Here is a 20,653-nt window from a genome sequence, read left to right on the forward strand (position 1 = left end):
CATCTTATATTAATAGAGAAAAGAGCTTTAATGTCCACTATCTTTTGAGCCTCACAATAACAAGGTGTAAGGAAAAACACCCATTGAGATACTTCCTACTTTGTGCAAAGACAAAACTATTTATAATTATACTTATTTTAAGTTAAAATAGAGCAAAAATACTAAGATGCCTCTCCAGTTATGGAAGTAATTAATTCATATTATTTGTTATTTTAAATTACATTATATTTATCATTTTCTTCCAGGAAAAGAAGTAATTTTTAGGCTTCTCTGAAAATTATGTCAATTTGCCCTCCATAACTCACCTCAGTTTTTCCTCAAAAAGGCTTATTTTTCAGAACATATATAAAATCATTGAAACTTTAACTTAGATAAATTTATCTCATTTGATCATTTTCAAACATTAATTTTTAGTATGAACACAATAATAAATAGTGTTCACATTAAATATAATTATATCCTAGTTTTTAATACACTGACATCTCAGAGAGTAACACTTATTCCACTAAATTCAAGACTGAAAGAATGTCTGAGAATCCATCATTAGCCAATTGCGGAGGAGAGAGGAAAGAAATCACCTCCACGAGGTGGGGTTTTACATCCAATCTCCCTGCTTTATAACTTCCTGCCATTAGCACAAATCATAGGTCATGTGACCTTTCCTTGGGCATGTGGTAAAATCTGAAGTCTTCCCAATGTTATATCAGTAGAACTGCAATATGTTTAATTTGCTGGAATTTAAAGGAAGGAAAAAAATTATGATCATTTAAAAAATTCTAGCAAAGGGGGCTTCCCTGGTGGCGCAGTGGTTGAGAGTCCGCTTGCCGATGCAAGGGACAAGAGTTCATGCCCCAGTCCGGGAAGATCCCACATGCCACAGAGCAGCTGGGCCCGTGAGCCGTGGCCACTGAGCCTGCGTGTCTGGAGGCTGTGCTCCGCAACGGGAGAGGCCACAACAGTGAGAGGCCTGCGTATCACACACACACACAAAAAAAAAATTCTAGCGAAGATTTTTGTGTTCCTTTAAACAACACATGGATCTTCCATGACGAAATCTTTTTTAGGTTTCAAGTAGAATAATAGCTTTGTGGGGGGTTTTTTCTTTCACTAGTACATTTAAATAGAAAAGGTGGGAGGCTGAAGAACGGTGGGGTGAAGAGACTAGCGATTATTAAGCTTCTACTATTTTTCCAGGTACTTTACACATAGTATCTCATTTAATCCTCCCAGCAGTCTTTTAAGAAAGTATTACCATTTCCATTTTAGAGGTGAAGAAACAGGGTCCAGAAGGGTTAAGTACCTTACTGAAGGCTAATACAGTTAGTAAATGGCAGACTCAAGATCCGCCTTCCAGTTTCCCCAATTTAAATATGTTCATTCCATGACCCTACACAGCATACCGATTAAAGCAAAAATTAATATTAGAACATCTACACTAATTTTAAAAGCCAGGCACAAAAATTTTCATTATGTATCATTCTTTTAGTAAAGGGTTCAAATAATAGTAAAAACTAATCTGTGGTGTTAGAAGTTAAAACAGTGATTTTCCTTGGGGGGTAGAGATTAGAAGGGGGTACAATGGGATCTTCTGAGGTGTAGATAATATTTTGTTTTGTATTCTGTGTGCTAATTACGCATACGTGTTTGTTTTGTGAAAATTCACCAAGTTGTACACTCATGCTTTCTGTGCTTTCTCTTTGTGTATATAGAGTACATCAAAAAAATTTTTAAATACTCATTTTTCAGTTGGATGAGATATCTATTCCATGATATGTAGGCTTGAATTGATTCCAACACAATGCTTCTCTTTAGTTTATACAAAGTCCAAACATCTTGGATTTGAAGAGCTAGGCAGAATATCTTTCCAAAATGATTTTCATCTGAGGCGTATTTCTGTTTCTGATCCCATCAAATCCTTGGAGGTCAGAGGTAAATACTTAAAAATAAAAATATGAACACTTCATATGCCACCAGCCACTTCAAAGGTGACTCAGATCAAGAATTGGCTCCTGCCTTGAAGATGATGTATTTTTTTCTTGTGCTATATCAGGCTGCTTGGCCCAACCATACCTAGAAAATACACTGCAGTACTGACTTTTATTTTTATATTTAATATAAACGCTATAACAAAAAGAAAGCATTTGAAATAGATTTAACTCAAGAAATCTCCCTATTCATTACTTACTTCTGTATTGATTGATTCTATAACCTAAAGTCTTTGTGTAGGTAGCAGTTTTCTTAAAAGAGACTATTTATAACCTCAGTATTGAAAGGAAATTGGAAGGAAGGAAGGAAAGAAAGAAGGAAGGAAGGAAGGAAGGACGGAAGGGAGGGAGGGAAGAAGGGAGGGAGGATGGATAAGGGAGGGATGGAGGGAAGAAGTTAGACATGAGTTCTGGTTTTAGAGATGAATTCTGAAATTTCTTGACATGTTATGGAAGTTTTTTTCTTTTGCCCATATTTTAGAGATACCTATAAAAATTACAAATTTACAAGTCAGAAAATACTGTGAAGTGTTCTACAAATATTTCAATAAGACAGTTTAAGAATGATTTTACACTTGATCTTATCCAAAAGGACAAGAAGAGATGAGAATGATTTTTTAAAAGTAGGTAACATTACCAAATCTCACCAAAAATATTTCACTTGAATACTAATCAAGCCTTTACACTTTATTCTGGGCTACATGAAAGAGACAGGACAGAGAGGAACAAACTAAATGACACTCCTCACTCTGAACAATCAGAGCAAATCTGAAATGTAGGATATTTCACAAGACAACTGATTCACTCCATGCAACATTTCAGCATCATACGTAAAGATATCACTGGAGAGTCAAACAGATTTAAGGGATATATCAACCAATGTGATGTGTGGCACTGGATAGGATCCTGATTTGCACAGACCACCTGTGAAGAACATTTGGGGGACCAAACAGGGAAATTTGAATGTAGACTGGGTATTAGCTGGAACTGTCACTAATTTTGTGAACTGTGATATAATTTTATCATCTAAAAATATGGCCTTAATTTTATAAGATGCACAATGACATATTTAGAGGTGAAATGTCATGATAACTATAATTTACTTTAAAATATATTACATTACAAAATAAAAAGCTGTGAAACTATTTTTAATATTTATAAGACAGCTCATAGAGCTCAACTTACACTTACTTCAATGATACCAGATATTTTTTCAAAAAAATTATAGATGTCATATTCTTTTAATAAAATTATGAAATCCATTCACATTATTTACAGAATTAGCTTAAAATGCGGTTGGTTCCCGAATTGACCCCTGTATACAGAGGGCAAGGAGAGCCTGAAGAAAGAGGCAGACTTCCAGATGGGTAGGTGGCAGGTTTAATAAGCAAGAAAACTTACTTATGATCCTTGTTTTTGCAGCCATAAAATAAGTAGATCTCGCCGAACCCCCCAGACAGAATCTCAAAGTTTATATAGAGGCTTTAACTGGTTTCAGTCACGTATACTGTTCAGCTGGTCTCAGCAACACAGGGCTCTCTCAAGGCTGTGCCCTTGAAGAAGGCTCTCACTGTGGAAACTCTGGGCGGAATGTATATTGCAAGGACAAAGGAGGGGTGCGGAGCCTCCCATCAGCCGGGCCCAACTTGAGGATCAACCGGCAGTCACGTCCTCTCCATGACCTCCTCCAACATACACTAACACAAAAATGAGCTTCTACTTTACAATTATACTTTTTAGTTTCAGAAAGAAGATAACCTCAGGTATCGCCTACCTTAATTGCCCTCTTATTTACCAGATTATTTCTTAGAAGTACCTCTGACTGTTTAAAAAGCCAGTATCTCTGTCAAAGGATAAAAGCACTACACCTAGGATTCAAAATGAGTTTCAAGAGAGTAGTTCAAAGTTTCTGGGTAGCAGGCATAATCATGTCCTTTATGGAGTGCCTATTACACGGCAGTCGCTGTGTTTTGCATTTCACATCATTTTGTAGCACTCTTAACAATACTAAAAGGCGGTAACTGCCATCATAATCTTACCTGTGGAGGGAACTCAGGAACAGGAAACTGAAGCTTGTAAGTGGCTGAAAACTAAAACATGAAATTCCATTTGTTCAACTCCAAAGTCGATACTTTCATTCTGTCTTCTTGCCTACAGAATATAAACATATTTAGAATAGGCATACAAGCTTTAGAAGCTTGGAAGTGAAAAACTAGTTATTTAAATATACAAAACCCAAGATTTTCCTTTAAAAGTTTACATTTAACTCACCACATTTTTAAGTGCTTATAGTTAAGTATTACCATAAAGTCTGAATCATTGTCTAGACCAAGTTGAAATGTTACATAAAAAATAAATCAAATACATATCATATTTACTATATCATATTTTTACTTTAAATTAACTTGTTTTCTTTGCTTCCATTTCTTTTTTTTTTTTGGTCTGGTTATATCTGCAAATTTATTTACAATCTCAGATCATTGTTTGTGAGAAAGGGTTAATTACAGTAATCACCACCACAATATTGAAACTAAGGCTTCTCAAGGTCTTCATCAGGGGTGGTCTAGTGAACTCTATCCACAGCCATCCTTTGACTCAATTATTCTATTTGATATTATTCTAAGAGCCAAGGGAAAAACTTGTTTTGCAGGGGTTTTTTGTTTTGTTTTCAGTTTCCAATGTTTATGCTATACCTATAAATTGAGTCAAATTTGCATGTATTATCCTATAAGATAACCATTTTATTTTGTTAAGTAAGTCAATTATAGAATAATATGTATGCCATTACCACTTCTGTTTTAAGGGGAAAAACACTGTTTAAAATGCTTTTGACTTGTTTGTATATACAGAAATTGTGGAAAATACACTTAAATCCTTGCTACTCAAATGTGGTCCTCAGATCAGCAGCATCTTGGGATTATTTTAGGAAGGAAAAATCTCTACACTGGATCTGTTCAATATGAATCTTCATTTTAACAAAGTTCCCAAAGTGATTTATATGCCCATTAATGTTAGCAAGGACTGTTCTGAACAATTAATATTTGTTATAACCAAAAGATGGAATTAAAATAGGAAGGAGAAATTATTGAATTTTTCTGTATACGTTTCTGTATTCTTCAATAGTTTATGACAGATAAGTATTACTCTTATAATTAAAAATTAAAATAGAAGAATTTTGGAATATACGCATACCTCAGACTACACAGGCTGCCATAACAAAATACCATAGATTGGGTGGTTAAAACAACAAAAATTTATTTCTGACTGTTCTGGAGTGTAGGATGATCAAGATTAAGGTCCTGGCAAGGCAGCTTTCATTCTGAGGCCTCTTCTCTTGAACTGTAGGCAGCAGCCATTTCACCACATACTCACATGACCTCTTTTTTGTGAGCTCCTAGAAACTGAATGAGTTCTCTGGTGTCTCTCCTTAAAAGGGCACTAATCCCACCAGATCGGGACCCCACCCTCATGACTTCATCTAACTGTAATTACCCTCCAAAGACCTATCTCCAAATACCATCACATTGGTGGTTAGGGCTTTAACATACAAATTTGAGGGGAGCAGACAAAAGCATTCAGTCTGTAACAATGCATACATACATACTATCCCAAATTATCATCTAAGAATAATTATGAAGCAATTCTTCTGAATATCTGTTTTGGGGAAGTGGAATTTTATTCACTTAAAACTGAGCAAGAAGACTACCAATTTATCTGCTCTATTTCATAGAAAAGTGTCCCCTAAGTTGTTTTTTTCACCTTTTAACTTCATTAGACTTAATGTTGCATTAATTTAATACTGCTCCCCTAGGAAGAGTATGAAAGTCCTTTCTGTCTGCTCAGATGTTCAGAATCACCCGTGAAGTAGGAGCTTCTTTATAAACTATGCCGTATGTAAATAAAATGGCCCTTCAGGCATTGCCTGCTGTTATCACGGAACATGGATCCAAAACTGTTCACCACATGCTGCCATAGAAGGTGTTTAAGGTAGGCAGTCTTATGAATGTCTGAAAGACTAACCAGAGAAATCTCAGAGCTACTCTACCGTAGCTCATAATAAAGACAGTGATGTACACAGGAGATTAAATTAAATGATCCAACAACTCTGAAAAATATATATTCTTGTTCACATATCATTTTCATAAACTGTTTCTGAAAACCTGTCAGTTTTGATTCTTTTAAAAAAATTGCAAAAAACTCTAAATACATACAGGAACGTCATTAACCTTAAAGAGTATATATGTAAAACCTAAACTAAAATCAAACTGATGAGAGATTGAACACTTTTCCCCTAAGACTGAGAAGAAGGCAAGGATGTCCTCTTTCACATCTATTCAGCATCATACTGGAAGTTCTTGCTAGTGCAATTAGATAAGAAAAAGAAATTAAGTATGCAAACTAGAAAGGAAGAAAAGACAGAGTTTTGATTAAGGGTGGACTCTGCTCAAAAGCTTTGAAATACCTAGTGACTTCAGCAACATTAAGTTTTACCACTTACAAGATAATCTATAGGATAATCAATGGGAACTTCATTTGCAAAACTCATTCACTGCCTTTCTCTAGATTTTCTTTCATAGCACTGTGGACACAGGAAGGTTTCTTTTCAGAACAATAACAAAAGACTTATCCCATCTCAGGGTTTGACTGTAATGTGTGATTTTGCTATTCAACATAAAAATGGGAAGATGTAAAGTATGGTAAATAAGAAATAAACTTTGGTGTCAGGCTCTCCTGGGTTTGATAACCAGGTCTACCTGTCACCAGCTAAGTGACCTTGGGAAAATGGTTTTGACTTCTCTAAACCTCAGTTTTCTCACATGTAAAGTGTGTGTTGGGAGGAATATATCAAAAATATAAATGAATTTAGCATATAACAAATACTCTATACACAAAGTAGTTATTATAATTACCATTATTTCTATCATCCTACTTCCTTAACTCTCATATTTTTTCTCATTTCAACATTTCTCTAATCTGGATGTATCTATGAAGTGAGATAAAAAGAAACTTGTCAATGGGATTAAAGGGGAGGCGCAACGTATACATAATTAATATTCTCTACACTTGTATGATTTTTTTTAAAGCCATATGTTCAAAGTCATCTGTTCACTCAATTTAAACCACATTTGAATTATTTGCATTAGCAGTGCCTCACACAGTTGAGTTTTACTTTAAATTCAGATCCCTAATAACAACTCTTCAAAAATTAAGTGATTCATCCTTGAACTAAAACATGATACCTGCAACTGACTAGCCAGTGCAATGAAAGGCAATAGAAATCACCATAGTTTTATCTGTAGTCTTAAGCTTTCCTGTATATTAGAATCCCTTAGACTTTTTTTTTTCTTAAGTACCAAGGCTGCAGATTCTGCCGCAGACCAACTAAATCAGATTTGTGGAGGGGTGTGGAGGAGACTAAACATTTGCAGGTTTTTTAAAGTACCCCTAGGTGCTTTTAATAAGCAGCCAAGTTTGGAAACTCCTAATCGGCAGAGGACTTTTCAAAGTCAGAAGAGGTTGGTAAGACTTCTGGCTGAATTTCAAGACAAACTGCTTAACTTCCAGCAATAGGCATTCAATGTAAGTATAATTTTCCACTTACGATGACTGAAAATCAGCAAAACCCAGAGGTATAAAGATGGAGGTTTTCTGTTTTTCTTTGAAAATTCTCTGTATCTGAAATTTACTCTCAAGAACCCATTTCTGTCAGTAGCAAAAAATGTTAAATTAACTAATGAATAACACCTAGATACTTTCAGGTAAATTCAGTTCCATCCAATGGTTTGAAAAGCCAGCTCAGTGTTATTTTCTCAACCGTCTTGCTGATCACAGGCACCACAGAAACTTTCTCTCCTTCCTCCAGTCCTGGCCCTACTGGTTGTTTTCAAACAGAGGGAAGGAGGGGGAAGAGCCCCTTAAAAAAACTGAGCATGCATTCATTGTGAGGAGATCATAGGTGATTGTGGTGTCCTTTCCCAAGTCTACTGGAGGTCCAGCTCCTGGAACTTCTGTAGTCTATTTTCTCAGTGAGGGTGATATTTAATGCTGGTCCTACCAGGTGGCACACTGGGTACTGCGTGGGTGTCCATCTTCCTCTGTACTGCTTCTTGGTATGAGTAATTTCCAGAAGTCCAGCTGCACTCTGCATCAGGTAGACCCTAGCTGGGGGTCCATACCTCAGGTCTCTCAAAGGGTCAATTTTCCCTTCACTGAGTCATTGAATTTGCTCCCTGGGATGATAAATTTTATGTGTCAACTGGTTAAGCTATGGTACCCAGTTGTTAAGTCAAACCCCAGTCTAGATGTTGCTGTGAAAGTATTTCTAAGATGTGATTATCATTTAAATCAGACTTTGAGCAAAGCGGATGCAAATTAGACTTTGAGCAAAACAAACTTATGCTTATCATGGGGAAAAATGAGGGAGGGATAAACTGGGAGATTGGGATTGATATATATACACTACTATATATAAAACAGATAACTAATAAGAACCTACTGTATATAGCACAGGGAACTCTACTCAGTACTCTGTAATGACCTATTTGGGAACATAATCTAAAACAGAATGGATATATGCGTATGTATAACTGGTACACTTTGCTGTACAGTAGAAACTAACACAACATTGTAAATCAACTGTACTCCAATAAAAATTAATTAAAAAATAAAAAAGACTGCAACATAGATTCCCCCACCTGAGTTTCCAGCCTGCAGATTTTGAACTCAAGACTGCAACATCAACTCTGACTTGAACTTCCAGCCTGCTGGCTTGCAGCACAGATTTTAGACTCATCAGCCCCCATAATCGCATGAGCCAATTTCTTAAAATAAATCTGTGTGAGTATGTGTGTGTGTGTGTGTGTGTGTGTGTGTGTGTGTGTGTGAGAGAGAGATCTTCTATTGGTTCTGTCTCTCTGGAGAACGCTGACCAATATTTTAATCAACCCACTCATATATTTTGTGTTCTACCACTTATACCTGTAGGAATGAAATATTTTAACATTTCTGATCTCTATGCCAGGCAGGGTGCTTGCTTGCTTTCTCTTCCACTGACCGCCCTTTCATTAGGCCATCCTGTTACTTCTCTTGCTTTCTTCAAGCCCTCGTAGGGTGGAACTCAGGCTTTCATATATTGGAACTCTAGGCAAAATAGGGTATGGTACACATCCACACTCTGAATTCCGCCAAAAAAAAATTTATGGGAAAAATCTAATTGTTCTTCTCTGCCCCAGTTGTTCTTCTCTAGTTCTTCTGTTACTTTGAGTAACAGAAACCGTCATTCTCTTCACTTCAGTTTGTTTACCATTCCCTGACCCCTCAGCCTCCTCCAAAAGGCAAAAAGTTGAATGGATATAGGTAGGATGACCAACTGTCCCAGTTTGCCCAGGACTTTCCCAATATTAGTACTGAAATCCCAATCCTAGGCAAACTGGAATGGTTGACCACATTCCAGGGCAGAAGGCAGAGGGGATCAGACCAACCTATCAGATTTTCTCACTTTAAAATTACTTTGAAATCTTCTCCATCCATCATACAGTAGGCTTTTAATCTCAGGAGTCAAGAATCTTCTAGATTTGAATTCTTGAAGAATCTCCCATCAAATGGAAACTTCATTTCTCCAATCTGAATGGTGGGAGGGGCTGCTGCAGAAGAGCTTACATACTATATGATATCTCAAAGTAGTAGTCCGTCACAAATCAATTCTTCATATATTAATCTAAGAGTATACTTTGATAATCTTCCAAATAACTTATTAATCCTCCAAAATAATGAATCTGGCATGGACTGTGAAAGAAGACACAGGCTATGGCACTAGCAAAGTGGCTTTTTGAAAATGAATAAATGTATGTTAGTGCCGGTTTATAATAAAGTTGTGCTTATATTTAATATAAAGATTCTACATTGAAGATATATCTTAAAATCAATAATGTCTTAAAAGCGAAGAAATTCATTTTTATTGTTAATGATTTAGTAAAAGCAATGTGGAAATGACACCATCAGTCCACAGAGCTCCTCAGTCACACCCAGGACATGAACAAACAGACCAAACAAGAACAGAAGAATGAGAATCCAGATAAACATGAGTGACTTCTCAGCTGTCACTGAGTACATAAGGCCACAAGCTCAGAGAAATTAACTAGAAATGCAGTAGCAGATCTTGTAGATGTAGGAAGGCAACTCAGAGTCAGGAGGTATGAGAAGCATTGGTTTCAGAAATATTGTGTACATTATGAAACCAGTTGTAATTCTAAAGGTAAAGTCTGCCCTTAATTTATGCAGAGGCAGGAAGGCCAAAACACAGGAGTAGAAGTGAAAGGGCATATGGGCTGACACCTTGCTAATATATTCCTGCTCTGAATAGATTTTTCAAGGTCCAAATGAGAGAAAACTAGTGCAATGGAAATGTGCCACATAGCCAATATCAGTCTAAAGATCTACCATTATAATTGTATTATATGTACTCATTCAAGCGTTTACTACACTCTCAGTAAATTAAATAAACACTATTCTGATTTATACACAGTTTATGTTCTATGCAATATCTGAGAATTGTTAGAAAAACAAATTATCTTTTTTATTGCAATGTACTTTTCAAAAACTTCACTGTTTGTGCTACTTTGGCTAAGGTTTTATTATGAAGTAGATTGATCAGGGGTAAGTACTTCAGAATAAATATCAAGATGTAATATAAGGAATGCTTTATTTGCTAATAATTAATGTTTGCCGTTTTAGACAAAGCAAATACTAATATGTATGGGCCAAAAGATATAAACAAAGTCCACAGAAGAAATGACAGGGAAATACAACGTGTAACTTGGATTTAGTTCAGATGGCACTTTCATCTTACGGATTCACAAAATTAAAGAAAACTGAACTAGTACCTAGTACCTCAGGAGGTCTCGAGAGAGAAAATTTCATCTTAATTCCTTCTCCAACAGCACTGAGTTCACACGGAAGTTGCCCAATAAAATATGTGCTTATTTGATTTGTTTGTTTATTTATGCTACCTGGGGGAAGCATCGTACCATAATAATACTAAACCATGCACCTTATTACACCTCTGATAAAATGTGAATGCTTATGCTTCAAATTATACTTATATCCTTTCAATTATATAGGATCAGAATGGACTAAAATCCCATAATTTTCATCCTAATAAAGGTTTTTCTTTTCCCTGTTGTCATCTAATTTAGATCCTCAATCCACATGATACAAAACTTGCAGTTACTATGTTAGGACTTCTCTCCTGTGTCACTTAGCCTCACAAAATTTCTCAAGTAAATTATTATGAACAATTAAATCCATGTTTTAAAATTACAGCTTAAACTAATTTGAAAAGTGACACCAAATGTCAGCATACAACAGGGCTGAACATATAAAGACTGAGGAAGTAGGATACTTCACAAAAAGGCAATAAAAATTCCTTAAAATGTTAGGAGATTTTTGTACAATTAGATCCATAATCTCAGAAAGAATTTTGTCCTCATCCTCATATAGTATGTGTTGAGAGACATTTACTTCTCTGAAAAAAATAAGAATATATTCTCCCATTTTCTCAAAAGACAAATTAGAGAAAACCTAAAGTCTGTCTACATCAATTGCTTTCTCAAATGTATTATCAAACTTTTATTGGGTTGAACACTAAACTTGTGACCTTAACGTCCTTAAACTAACTATATATCCAAGGTGGAATTATGGAGTCAACAAGGCTACCCTGGATATCATTTTGGGAAACTTAAGTATTTACCACTTAAAATGACAGCTCTTCTTGTGCTCCAATATAACAGATCAGAATACCAGCAAGTCAAGTTGCTGACTACTCGCATTAACTTTTGTAGCTATAACATTCTCCTGAATTTTACCTAATTACATGTAGTAAAGTCCTGAGAAAAAAAGGTATTCACATTTTCAAAACTGTTTCTCTCATTTAAACAACACCCACATGGTAGCAACGAATTGCTAAATCTTTCACAAAATGCTACCTGATGTTCTTTAAAATACCTAGCAGCACTGGACATTCATTTTGGTTAACCATTATAGTCATTTTTTACGTTTTTGTATCCTTTTCCAAAGAGGGAGAAATATGGCCCTATATAAACCTAATGCCAAAAAAAATGTAAGCTAGTACTCATTAAAATACCCAGTCTTTGCCAAAGCTAAATTCTGCCTCAGAATTGGGAGGGCAACGCCCATTCACAATGCCTTTGATGCCACAGCAAACTGTTTCAACCATCTTCATGCTATTTAAAGTATGAAAAAAATACAGACAATCATCTGGAATGCATTACCTTGAAAGTGCTTGACATCCTGGCCATGCCAAAATGAATATGATTGCAGCTCTTGTGGTACAAAACGCTTTTACCTCATTATAGTCTCCAGACAACTTCTGTTATAATCCCATTTTCACTTACTATTGCTCTCAAAATTCTCCATTGAGAAACTTTCATACTACAAACACAGACTTAAATTTACCTTTTACATTTTTTAAACATGGGGGAAAAAACTCCCCCCCACACCAAAAAAGAGTCCTTAAAAATGTCAGAGATTAGATATAAGATCTGAAGATTCCATACTACCACAGTCATTTCAATGATAAGAATCACACCTACAGAGCACAAGGAGAAGCGAAAATAAAATAAATTCTGAGTTACTCAGTGTTAATGTTTAATTACCATCTGATCTGTGAGAATGAAATTTGAGATTAAGGTGTGAAAGAAAGGTATTATAATTATATACAAATGATCTATGCGCTCCTTCTACCATATTACTTGCCACAAATAATGAAGCTGATTTTCTTGCCAGAGTAAATGCTATTTATTAGTAAAGAACAATATGCTTAGAGAACATTCACAATTTAGAGAATTTAAAATGTATACATTATAAAAATGTAGGAATGTAATATTTAAACTAATGGTATTCAAAACTGATTGAGCTATGACTCAATAATAAGGTTCAAAGACTTCCTATTCATAGAAAAATGTACTACTTTTCCCCCACTCTACAATTATGCTGTCTTCTTCTTCCAGGTAACGAATCTCCCTATATCCTACTAGATAATCCAAACTCCTCACTGTGACCTGCAGCGTCTGACCCTGCCCTGGCTCTGGCGTGTCTGCGCTCACCACCCTGCTGTCCTTTCTATGCCTTCACTCATGCTGTACATCTGTCCTTCCTCTGCTCTACACCTCCTCCAACTGCCCATGAGCACAAACTCATCTCACAGACTTAACTACAGCACTCCCACCCCCTTTCAAGTCTTTCCTGGATCTCCATACACTTTGAGGAGGACTGACCACTTTTTCGTCTGGGCCCTTTCGCATTCACCTGTAACCCTTTACCGCACATATCCATTTACAAATTCTATCCATCAGCAAGCCCCAGCAGTCCTACTTCTGACATCTGTCTTAAATTACCCACCTCTTTTCATCTCCATTACCACCGCTCAGCTCAACCCATGGCATCATCTCTGGTCTTGTTGATCACAATATTCTCCTAACTCGCCTCTTACTTTCCACCCTGCACCTTCCACTCTTTTCCGACCCATACTCCATGCAGCCTCTACAGTGATCTTTTCCTAATGTCTTCGGATCAGCAACCTGCTTTAAGTCCTTGAATATGTTCCTGCTGCTGTAAGAAGCAAACCTAAAGTCCCCATGGCCTGCAAGGACCTGCTTCCTTGCAGCCGAGGATCTGGCTCCTCCTGTCTCTCCAGCCTCAGCTCAGATCACGCCTGACCCCAAAGCCTCATCATTCTCCAGCAGTACTGGAATCATTCTGCTCTTCAAAGACTCGGAAGTCCCCCGTGTTCATCTCTAACTTCTCCTAGCTCACACAGCGCATTCCCACTGTCATTCCTCAGGTCTCTGCTTGATATCACCCGTAGAAGAGTCCCTCATCACTCTGTGTAAAGTGGTCCCTCCCTCAATTACCCTAGATCGCGTTACCCCATGTTTCCGTATATACTGAATACTCTGTGCTCATTTGTTTACTTGCTCACTCTCTGCCTTCATTCCTAGAACATATAGGTTTCGTGAGGGCAAAACTTTTGTCCGATTGGATATACCATGGCCTCAGTCTCAGCTCCCCGTCTGACCCATGGCAGATGCTCATTAAATGGGTTTAATTAATTAATTAATGACTTAGGTTTTTCTCCCTGTTACACTATAAACTCTTTGAAAGCAAGCATCATGCCTCATTTGTCTTTGTGATCCAGAATCTAGAAAAGTGTTTGGCATTAGATAAATTGTCCATAAATGACCGTGGAATAAATAAACGAAAGAATATATTTTACACCTTCGTTAGCATCTTTAGAGACACAAAATGTATAAATCGAACCCTCGAACAGCATCTGGACCTTTGAAGGTATTCAATAAATGTTTGTTAAGTGAAAGAATGAACAGAATATGCACATAGATAACTCACTCGTCTTGCTGCTCTGGTACCTGAAAACAGCCACCATAAACCAGGACATTAAAATTCCTCGTCTGAGGAACAAATCAAAATGTGTCAGGACTTAAAGGTTTAGTTTTGTGCTGACAGTGAGAATCTCTCATTCAAGGCCAATGTCTTTCAGGTGTTCCCATTTTCTCTTCCCAATTAGAGCAAAATCTGAAAACATCTGGAACTTTATACAACTATGCTCTGTGATTTCAGAAAATGTTAGTCAAAAAGTCTGGCCTTGAGAGCACTTTTAAAGTAAAACAGACTAATTTGGTAAGCACTGTTGCTGAAGAAGAGTGCATGTTCTTTAATGATAAAAACCTCTAAATTGTTTCAGCTGTCATTCAGAACAATGAAAAGAATCTCTTTGAACCAAGCTATTGATAACAAGTTCATAGTTTGAAAGTGAAGTTTGAGGCTTGGAGGGGTGTGAAAGCAGGAAAAAGCATTCTTTATAGTTTTTTTTTTTTTGAAATAAAACATGTGTTTGGATTAAAAGCAATCATCCTTTCGTGCTTATATTTTGGCAAGGAACCTTATGTAGCAATCACAAGATTAAGACCATAAGTGATAGACTTAATAAAAGATCAGTCAATAAAAAAAAAAAAAGTCTGCAATTAAAATCTAATATTTTCCTATTAACCTTGATCCTACCTGGAAAACACACTTTTTCTGTGCTCATTTCACAGGAAAAATAGCCATTCATTTTCTTTTCTTTAGATTCTGCTTTCAAATGACTGCCTATACCTTAACTATGGGGTTAAGGGAACTATGTATCATAACAAATAATAGTCTACACAAGATACATTTGAACAAAATAATGTTTTAAAAATATAAAACTTCTATGTGGTACATATATACAATGGAATATTACTCAGCCATAAGAAAGAATGAAATAATGCCATTTGCAGCAACATGGTTAGACCTAGAGATTATCATACCAAGTAAAGTAAGTCAGACAGAGAAAGACAAATAGCATATGCTATCACTTATATGTGGAATCTAAAAAATTTTTAAATGATACAAATGAACTTATTTACAAAACAAAAACTGACTCACAGACTTCAAAAGCAAACTTATGGTTACCAAAGGGGAAATGTCATGAAGAGAGATAAATTAGGAGCTTGGGATTAACATATACACACTACTATATATAAAATAGATAATCCACAAGGACATACACAGGGAACTCAATATTCTGTCGTAACCTACATGGGAAAGGAATCTGAAAAAGAATGGATATATGTATACGTGTAACTGAATCACTTTGCTGTACACCTGAAACTAACACAACATTGTAAACCAACTATAGTCCAACATAAAATAAAATTTAAAACAAAACAAAACAAAAAATATATATAAAACCTCTAAGAAGTCAGAGAAGACTACCAAGATGTTGTTTTATGAAACTTCAGAAATTCCAGAGGTGATTAAAATTTCAGTGTTGCATATTGAGTCTTCATTTGCATCCTGTAACAGTATTGCTCTTTCCACTACAGCCGCCATATTTTGAATTCCTAATATGAACCAGGCACTTGACATCTGTTATCACTAATCTATTCCAGACAGTCAAGCTAGACATTGTTTCCCTTTTGTCGATGAGAGAAGTGAGACATGGGGAAATCTGACCACTTGCCAGGCAGGATTTAGTACCCTCAGAATCTCCACAGAGAGTCTCCAAGCCCCCCCCCCCAACCCCCGACAGGGACAGGCTCTCTCTGTGAGTGGTTCTCAGATCAGCAAGAGTTCTTACTGAAGACCTTGTTAGAAATGCAAATTCTCAGCCCTCCCAGTGGAACCTTCTGAATTAGGAATGCTGGGGTTGGGAGGTGGAAGTCAGTCATCTGTGTTTTCAGAAGCCTTTCAAGTGATTTTGCTGCAAGCTCAAGGTTAAAATGACTGCTCTAGTTGAAATCATTTGCTTTGAAATGTAACTTCAAGGCAAGCTCCTGGCCCCTTTTCAGGTGAGGACTGCTTCTCCTAAAGCCCTATGTGTAGCAGAGCCCTAGCACCTCCACTCTCTGGTCTGCTGATCTCAATGCCACACTCCCTGCCTCTTGATCTGTTCTGCATCTCTTCCCCTTATTCTTTGCCTGAATCTCTTTTTCCTTGTGATTTTCTCCTCTGAGATCGACTTTGCAACTCCTGAATCTGCCGTTGAGACATCTCAATCCTGAGATCACTCAACTACTCCCCTTGGTCTTTTTCTTACAGAAGAGTTCCCACTCCATTAGAAGGCTACAGAGGGCCTACAAAGTTCACCAGAGAACAACAAAACAACCCTTTCCATCAAAGGCTGCTCTGCCATGGCAGACCCAGCCTGGCTATATATACAGCTTGCTGACTTCCACTGTTATCTTCCTGGGGCCTCAATAGCTGGCTTTGGCCGGAAATTGTTAAACTCAATGTCAGGTTGGGCCCGGGTTCAAAAATACAACACAAATATAATGGCTTATCCAGATATTTTAATCTGGCATTTAACATCTCATGTAAAGTTAACATCAGCTATGTAAATATGTGTACTCTTTAGACAGAGTTACAAAAATCATGAATAATCTCAAGATTACATCAGCTTTGTAACCAGAAACAGAGGACATTTCAAGATAAATATCAATGGAGGAAAATGCAAAGTTTTAGATTGTAATCCAACACCAAAATGGTCAAAGGGCAAAGGAGTACGATTATCCATCAAATCACATACTTAGGCACTCAACAGAAAAAAAAGCAGTAAGCTGATAGATGATTCATCAGTTGGATATTTCTCCAATTAGTTATATTACTTTCTGAAAGCCATAATAATTGTTGGAATACTATGCAAAATAGGCTGATTATCAGAAAAAAAATTTTATGTAATAGTTCCCTAATTTATAAAAAAAAAATTTAAGAAAAATAACTAATCATAGAAATCTGAAAAAACAAATCCTTATTGATCTTTCTAGTTTCACAGGATTCGTGTGCTCAAATATTCAATGGAAGGCTATGACAAAGTAAGGCTGTTCATATATTCCAATTGTATGACCCAAGTTAAAAATACAGAATGTGACTAAACCAGATTGACCTCCCATGACTGCCATGGGAAGAAAAATTATTAATGACAAAAACCCTAAGTCAAGGAATCTTTATTGATTACATCACAATTTCGTAGGAATGGGGAAAAGATGAATGGATGTTCACCACCCCTCATAACTGTATTAGAAAAGAAAGCAAAGGCATAATCCACCACGTACCCCACATTACTTTTTTCTTGCAAAAACTATATTAAAACTCTTGGACCGACCATCAACAGAAGAATGGATAAAGAAGATGTGATATATACACACATACACACACACAATGGAATACTACTCAGCCATAAAAAACAATGAAATTTTTCCATTTGCAGCAACATGGATGGACCTACAGGTTATTATGTTAAGTGAAATAAGCCAAAGACAAATACTGTATGTTATCACTTATATGTGGAATCTAAAAAATAAAACAAATGAATATCACAAAACAGAAACAGATTCACAGATATAGAGAACAAACTCTTGGTTACCAGAGAGAAGAGGGAAGGAGGGAGGGGCATGAGGTTAAGGTGTTAAAAGGTACAAGCTACTAAGTATAAAATAAACAAGCTACAAGTATATATTGTACAGCATAATGAATATATATAGCTAATATTTTTAAATAACTTTAAAAGAATATAATCTTTAAAAATACTGAATCACAATGTTGCACACCTGAAACTAATATAATCTTGTAAATCAGCTATACTTCAATTAAAAAATAAAAACAATAGGACACAAATTTTAAGATGTACTCCTATAAATGTACTAAGTCTCTAATTCACTTCAGAGTAAGAACAATGGTACCTTACCACGGCCTAGATTTGCCATACTTTTTGTCAGCATAGGATGAAATCTTTTTGAGGCAGAAAAAATACTCCTGGAAATTTCCAATATGTCATGAAATATCAATACTAGATCCTGGATGTCGAGGCTAACTCTGGGTCATCAATTCATAAACAAATACCCATCCCGCCAATTAATTTCTCAGGCAATTAGTGCCAAGAATAATACTGATGCCTAGTTTTTATATAATCCCTAGAGAAAATGGTGATGGAATTCATAAAAATGGTTCATTGCCAAGTACTGACAGAGCAAAAGAGCATTTAAAAAGAAGCCATCAAATTTTATTTTCAATATGAACCACAGAGTTTGTTAAGGAAATTTCAACTTCCAAACAATTTTTTAAAGGAAGTTGCTCTGCTTTTTTTTTTTTTTTTTTTTTTTTTTTGCGGTACGCGGGCCTCTCACTGCTGCGGCCTCTCCCGTTGCGGAGCACAGGCTCCGGACGTGCAGGCTCAGCGGCCATGGCTCACAGGACCAGCCGCTCCACGGCATGTGGGACATTCCCAGACCGGGGCACGAACCCATGTCCCCTGCATCGGCAGGCGGACTCTCAACCACTGCGCCACCAGGGAAGTCCCTGCTCTGCTTTTTACTTCCAAATATGTACAGCTGCTTAGCTCTTGGCAAAATATTGATAAATGAAAATGTGTGTCAGAATTTTAGGAGAAAAAAAGTCTATCCATAACATTTAGTGAAATGAACTATCAGTCTTCTATTGCTGAAAAAATCACTTTAATAAAGTATTTTTTTAAAGTGTTGCACAACCAAGATGCTATTGATCTCTATTTATATGACATAATTATCATAACTAATCAAATAAAATAGGCATAACATGAAATGTGTTTAATAGTTTGATGCCATCCAAAGGACTGGCAAATTGAACACTGTGTTTAAATTATTTATCTAGGTAAGAGAGAACTACTACCAGATTAATGACTTCACAAAAATTAAGTTTCTTGTTACTTATATGATTATTTGCTTCTCTGTTTCTGTTTTATTGTATGTTGTGTTGTTAGGGAAATATTTGTAGCTCTATCCTCCAACTGTCCAAACGTAATCTTCTTATGACACTGAGACACACTGAAATTAACTTAAAAGAGAACACCACTGTCATTTTTATTATTTAATACAACCCATTTACAGGCTATTTGAGAACACACGTGACTTTAGCAAGTTATCAAGATGTTTGGAGAAAGAGAATGTTGTATTTTTTTGGAAGTAATAAAGTGGAGAATAATTATGAGTTACACTTCAGCTATCAATTTTTGCTTCTGAAAAAAAAAATTGTTTCAAATAACTCATGTTCCTTAGCAGCTAATAAAACAAATAGAATGTAAGCTCCATGAGCACAGAGGTCATTGTCTGTTTTTTCACTGATACATTCCAAACACTGAGAAAAGTGCTTGTTACATAATAGGTACTCAATAAATATTTGTTAAACAAATAAGCAAATCATGCCAAAGTATCTAAATGTATTTCTCTAACAAATTCTGACCCTATTGATTCCAGGAAACAATAGCTTTGACTTAAGATTTTCAACAATTTGTCACATTATTTTGTTACCTTAATAAACATAATGTAGAATATCACCATGCTCACTTATAAAGGTTATGTTGTCAAAATAAATACTATCATATCTCAAAACATTCTCCCTTTCAATATTTACAAAGTTTTATGAAGAAGCAAGGTCTTTAATTGTAAGAAAAATCATTTTTGTTCCCAGCCTATACTCATCTATGTCAGACATACTTGAACTAAGAGACTTTTAAGCCTCAAACCCTGAGGAGAGGGGTCCTTAGTCACAAGAGGGGAATCTGCCTAAAATAAGAGCAAACATTTCAAGTCAGCCTTTTAGGTTATTAGGATTGAGAACAGGAACCTCTGTTCGAAGTGGGACAGGCCAATACTGGAAATGATAAATTTCAAATTTGAGAGTAAATACAGATCTTGGAGATCATCTACCCCAAAGTTTCATTGTACAGATAGGAAAAATTAAAGTCCAAGAAGATAAATTAATTGCCTAATGTCATATATTTAACAGTGAAACTAAATTTGAACTCCATTTTTACTTCATCCATACAAAGAAACATGGAAATGGAAAAATGTAATTTTTATAATCTCCATCTTGGAAAAAATTATTGAAGCCTCAGAGAATCAACTATTGCAACAACACCAGATTTTGAACACTACACTCCACAAACGGAAACGGTGATAACTGCCCATACTTACCCAATAGTGGCCCAGATACACTTGACAGTATCAGCTCTGTATTATTTTCCATATCTCATCATCTATAAATGCCTCCATGTACCCCCCACCTCTGCCATCCCCACC

Source organism: Phocoena phocoena, chromosome 12, assembly GCF_963924675.1.
Source record: "Phocoena phocoena chromosome 12, mPhoPho1.1, whole genome shotgun sequence".
NCBI classification, from domain to species: Eukaryota; Metazoa; Chordata; class Mammalia; order Artiodactyla; family Phocoenidae; genus Phocoena; species Phocoena phocoena.